Source organism: Parus major, chromosome 8 (genome assembly GCF_001522545.3).
Source record: "Parus major isolate Abel chromosome 8, Parus_major1.1, whole genome shotgun sequence".
In the NCBI taxonomy this organism is placed as follows: Eukaryota; Metazoa; Chordata; class Aves; order Passeriformes; family Paridae; genus Parus; species Parus major.
In genome coordinates, this window is record NC_031777.1 from 4,577,768 (window position 1) to 4,583,602 (window position 5,835).

Consider the following 5,835-nt stretch of genomic DNA (forward strand, 5'->3'; position numbering starts at 1 on the left):
AGGAAGGAAGGAAGGAAGGAAGGAAGGAAGGAAGGAAGGAAGGAAGGAAGGAAGGAAGGAAGGAAGGAAGGAAGGAAAAGAAAGAAAGGAAAGAAAGGAAAGAAACTGTGAAAAACAATTATTTATGGAGTTCAATGTGTGTATAAAATTCCAGGATCACCAACTCAGGATCAAAACTCAGGATAAAAGCTGTAGTTTCTGAGATGGTAAGGATTCATTCCAAGCAGTATGGAAAGACTCTCTAGAAGAGTCCTAGTCTCTACTTTCAGGATCACTCACACTAATCTTTCTAAAGGTATTTTTTATTACTTTTATTCTGGCTATGTATATTCCTCTGAACATGATTTCTTTCAGGAATCAATCCAGAGAACACACACAATTGGTTGATAAAAACTAAAACAATTCAAACTAAACAAATAAAATACCCTGGAAAAGTAAAATCAATAAAATTATGTAATTTGGTTAAGTTTATATTAATTTATAACAGTAAAGGCTTTGTTTCAGCACATATTTGTTTAGTATGATTTATTTTTGACACATTTGAAGAGTATTCCATTTCAGATTTTCATTAAAAAGAATTTTTTTTAAAGTAAGACAAATTTTCTCATTTCATCTATAAGAAAAGTGGTTTTTTTCAGTATTACAATACCAAATGCTCCAGTTTCCTCTGGGTATGTGTTTTATATACTTAGATTTCTCTAATTTAGTATATACAGTAAGTGTAACATCTGAGTTCAAATCATAGATTAGGGTGAAAATTCCTGTTTTAGTGATTCTATATGGATTCTTTCATACCCAATATGGTGGTCTTCTTCAACAAGGCAATACTTCATTTTTTGCCTTCTGTCTTGCCACCTATCTTACCAAAAATTTAATCCTCTTTCAAAAAACTTCTGAACATTGACCAACAGGTTCTTATATTCTATTGACAGGGGAAGTCATAAACACCTGTACAGAAAAGGGACAAGGCAGTGAAATAGTTACACGTCTAAAGATCTGAGAATGTTTCTCTACCTCATGATTCCTACTGTAAAAGCATAATGAGGATTTAAATGATAAGGGAAAAAACCCCAACAGAAAAAACAAAACAAAACAAAACAAAACAAAACAAAACAAAACAAACACACAAAATCCCATGAAGCTTTCTTTAAACTGTTTCTCATTAAAAAAGTCCCAAAACATAACCTGAAACTTTCCCCTCTAATTAGTGGAAGAAAAGGGATTTATTTTACTATTTTGTTTTGCTTTCTCTTGCCTTATGTGACAGAATCATTATTAATGTGTTCAAATAGTATTCTAAATGGAAAAGAAAAAATGGAACTCCTACTGTAACCCTTCTACCATAAGCATTCAAGTGACATTTAGGAATATACAGGATCCTTGCAAAAATATGGATAAACATCCAGACTTCTTGCCACTCAGATTAAAAACATAATGCACATGTGTCTTGCCTTTTTAACCCATATATTCATCTGTAGATCTCAGGTAATGAGAGGAACAATAGATGCAGTGGTTAATAAATTATAACAGTGCAAATTCACGTGTTTTCCTCATCAGTTAGGTAACTTGGGAAGGTTTGTGCTGCAGGAGTGTGGTCTCACCAGGACACCCATTAGGATTGATTGCCTTGGGTCACTCTGTGATGGGGTTACAGCAAGCAGGAAACAGGCAAGACAAATTAGGACTCAGAAATGAGATATTTCTGTACCTGAGCTCTGTTTGGTACCTTCAAAATCAGTGGAAATGGCTTGTCCTAACACTGTCCAAACACTAGAAAGGCTTTAGAGGTTCTGGATTCCCCTTGAGGGTCCAATTCTTACAGGTTCAGCCCAGAGTTGTGTTTCTGCTGAGGACTAAGCTCTTGGCTGGATTGGGACTCTCCTGCCTGTTTTCCATTTAACACAGCACTGCTATCTAACAGAAACCTGTTTTAGCCCAGAGATCTGGTTCAGTGCTGTGTTTTGACTCTAGGATGAGAACAGTATTGATCCCACACTGATGGTTTGGTTGTTCCTGAGCAGGGCTTACACTGATTTAAGGAGTTTTTGGTTTTTCCTGCTGCTCAGCCAAAAGCTGGCTGGGTGCATGAGAAGCTGGGAGGGGACAGAGCCAGGACAGCTGACCCAAGCTGCTGGAGGGTTATTCCATACTGGATGACATCATGATGAAAAATAAAAAGGGGGGAGTCACAGCCACTACTCAGCTGGGCATCCATCAGTGGGTAGTGAGGGACTGCACTGTGCAGCACCTTGTGTATTCTTTTTTCACTATCATTATTGCCCTTTCATTTTACTTCAAACAATTGTTTTCTCAGCCCAGGAGTTTGGATTTTTTCTGTTCGTCTCCCTGATCCTACTGAAGTGGGAATGAGTGATTGGCTCAACATTTAGCTGTCTGCCAGGTAAACCACAACACACAATATGGGGCATGAAGTGCTGAGATAATGATAAATCTGACCACAGCGTGTTAGAAAAAACTCACACTTTTATAATAATTCATTATATTATTTTAATAGTTGCTGGTCACAATCTTTATTTATTTGATCTCAGACTTGCTATGCCCATTCCCAGAGTTGTGGTATGTAGCACCTCACCTCCCATAAATGTTCCCTGTTGTGTTGTTTGGCATCTCTGGGGGTGGGTTAATGTTATTATTTTTCTGTACTGTGTAACACTGGCTCATGATATGATAAAATTACTGGTTGTGACACTAATCTGGTATTTGGACTCAGCATTACCATCAGCTCTGCACTTCAGGAAATATCTCTTGGAAACTATTAATAGTTTCTCTCTTTACCTTTTCTCCTCAGAACCAATCCATGGGGGAGTCAAAGGAGGACACTTCCTTCCACTTCTCCACCTTTCCCTTCTCCAAGCTAGTTACAATGGCTGTTCAGAATTTTGGATATTCTTGTGATGTTGAACCAGCATATTCCTATTGCTGTGCTTCCTGATTCTGTAGAAATGATCCTCATCCTTCAGTGAACTGTGAGACAGGCAAAAAGATTTCACCTATAATCCATGTGGGACAACAGGGCTAGCAGCCTGCTATGACAAGGTAGGGAACCAAGCAGCTGGGATCACTTTCTAGGGAATGAGGCAATGCCAAAGTGATTGGAAAAGGAGCACAAGCCACAGCCTCTGGAGGTGACTTCTGTCAGGTGTGAAGGCAGGCACCCCTTTAAAGAAGATGCTGTTTGTCACCCAGGCAGGGGCACCACCATGGAAGGAAGCATTAGAGAGGGAAGTGGCTATGCTGAGGGTGATTTAGGATGACCTGGACTGTGGGGAGTTACCCGAACACAGAGATGCAGTCAAGGGCATGTAATCCATGTGCATGTATGGAGGACACTGTCACTGTGTGCCAGCTCACTGGGGTAATGACATGGAGAGGGACAAACACAGGGACAACAGGTTGGCCAAATCCAGCAATATGGAGAAAGGCTCTTTTCCTCCTTACACCCTCTCTTGGCTGTGGAGACACTGGCATGGGAGTTCCAGCATTTCCCACAGGATATGTCCTATTCCCATTTGTATGGAGGAAAATTTTGGCTGTCAGGAGTAATTGTTCCTCTGCTCAAGGAGCTGCAGTGGATCCATACCATGAGCCATGCTCTGGATTCACCTGTGGGACCATGGAGAGGATGTGAGGAAGTGGGATGTGTCATGGGTATGAGATTTGCAAAGAAAAACAATCACAAAGATGTTTCTTCCAGGAAAATTGCTACTCCAGGTGCCAGAGGGCAGTTCCCCATATAGGGTAGAAGGCCTGATACCCTTATCTTAATAAGGGTTCATTTTCCTTTTTTTCCTTTTCCTTTTCCTTTTCCTTTTCCTTTTCCTTTTCCTTTTCCTTTTCCTTTTCCTTTTCCTTTTCCTTTTCCTTTTCCTTTCTTTTAAACTTCCCTTATCTCAGCCCAGGAGTTGTTCCTTTTTTCTGATTCTCTACCTGACCCCAGCTGGGGAATGAATAAACGAATGAATGAATATCTCTGTGGGGTTTAGCTGCCTGCAGGTTAAACCACCACATGAAATATTGCTTCTTTTTGTAGGAGCAATGCCTTTGTCTTGTTACAATATTCAATATTTATATTACAAGGTTGTACTGACCTTATTCAAAATTATCAACAAAGAAATGTTTAAAATGCCAGGAAGTTTTTGAGGTTAAGCATTTAGTTCCATTCCTGATTTCATACTTATTCTGCTAAGAGGAACTTGAAGTTCTCTGTTTTACACAACTTTAGTTTCTCAGTTTCTCTCATCATAGTACCAGCCTGCTTTTTTCCCCTTCAAAATCAGCCTCTTTATGAAATCCATACCAAACAAACTCTGAATCAAATCTCTTTATAAGAGAAAAAATAATAACAAAAAAAAATCTTCTTGCCTGGATCACTGTTCAACAGTGATAGCACTTTCCTTGATATATATGAACAATTGCATTTTCTAATGCAGGACTGGGCAAATATTGATCCCTTACCCTAAATAAAATTCAATATTTTCATCAAACAGAAGACCTATAAACTTAGATACTGTATTAAATTGGTTAACCATTAACACCCTTTTCCAGCTATATTCTTTATTCCTACTGTTATTTTCTAGTGAAAATGCACTTGACAGGGAAATTATTTTTCACACTTTTGTTTGACATACTTATGCTGGGAAAAAACCTTCAAGCATAGCTCAAGCCAGAAAGGCATTGGGGAATATTCCCTGAGCAAAGCAAAACTGGAAAGAAAATTAATATCCCTTCTTTAGATGAATGCAAGAGAGGACAAGAATTAAATATTTTTCAGTGAAACAGCTATAAAGGAGTGATACAATGCTTTTCTACTATTCAAGGACCTTTAAATAGCCAATTTATTTATTGTTCAGCAAAAGCCAATGCAAGTAGCTCACTGCCTTGAAAACAAAACTTCACATGCACTGGCACAAACTGAAATTCCCTCACAACCTCAGCCTATGGTTCCAGTTGAGACAAAGTGCCAATTGACTTAAAAAGCAAATAAAAAATGCTCTTACCCCTATGTTCACTATAAGAAAGAGCAATATTTTACAAGGTCTGTTAAAGTAGCTCCTGGTTCCTGGTGCAATATTTCTGACATCTGTTATTTCAATGTGATGTTTCCATTGGCACTCTAACCCTTCAGCCAGCCATGAAAAACTGAAAAATGACTTTGTGCAATCGAAATGACAAATACAGATCTACGGGATCAGCCTTCAGCAAGAGTCAATGATCATAAATCCCATGTTTCCATTGTTTTCTTGAAAAATTTATGATGTAGTTTGGCTTGCTTTTCAAATGAATGCTGAACACATCCTCAGCAGAAGGATTCCAGAGCTCTGTAAGCAATAACCCCTGGGTTTTTTTAGATACTGAAGATTTGTCCCAGTGGGAATGTTTGGAGCTTTACAGAAGCTTGTTGGACAGCAATTTATTACTTTATTTAGGCTCAGTATTATGTTTTTAGTAGGGTTCAGTTATTTATGATTTATTCTATACATCTAGAAACAAGCTTCTAGAAGAGGCTGCTGAACCAGAGCTATGTCATTCAATTCAATGAGGAGGTTTTAAATCACCAATATTCTAGGATTTTTACACAGTAAGAAGCAGGAAGGGGATATGCATACAAAGATAGGATTTTCCTTTCACAGGAAAAGCGGAAAAAAACCACCCCACAAATAAAACCAGGAATGCTTCTAGATTTCATTTCTCATCTCTTCCATAATCATATTTATAATCCATTTAAACCAAATTTTTAATTTCTCTATGGATGACATAAAAACAATGGAATTTGCTCTGTCCCTACTGAGGAAGGGAGGGAGGGAGGGAGGAAGG

The 5,835-nt window shown here is 38.4% G+C and overlaps 1 long non-coding RNA gene across 2 annotated transcripts in view; it reads left to right on the top strand.

The window, feature by feature from the left end:
* LOC107208162 overlaps positions 1-5,835 on the top strand; it is a 26,025-nt gene that overhangs the window by 10,884 nt on the left and 9,306 nt on the right. Inside the window, exon 1 of one of the 2 annotated variants that reach the window (XR_004498571.1) lies at positions 2,777-3,057. The exons of the other annotated variant lie outside the window; for it this stretch is intronic. This is a non-coding gene — a long non-coding RNA (uncharacterized LOC107208162). Of the gene's footprint in view, positions 1-2,776; positions 3,058-5,835 lie in introns of those variants that run through there. 2 annotated transcript variants of the gene reach the window in all.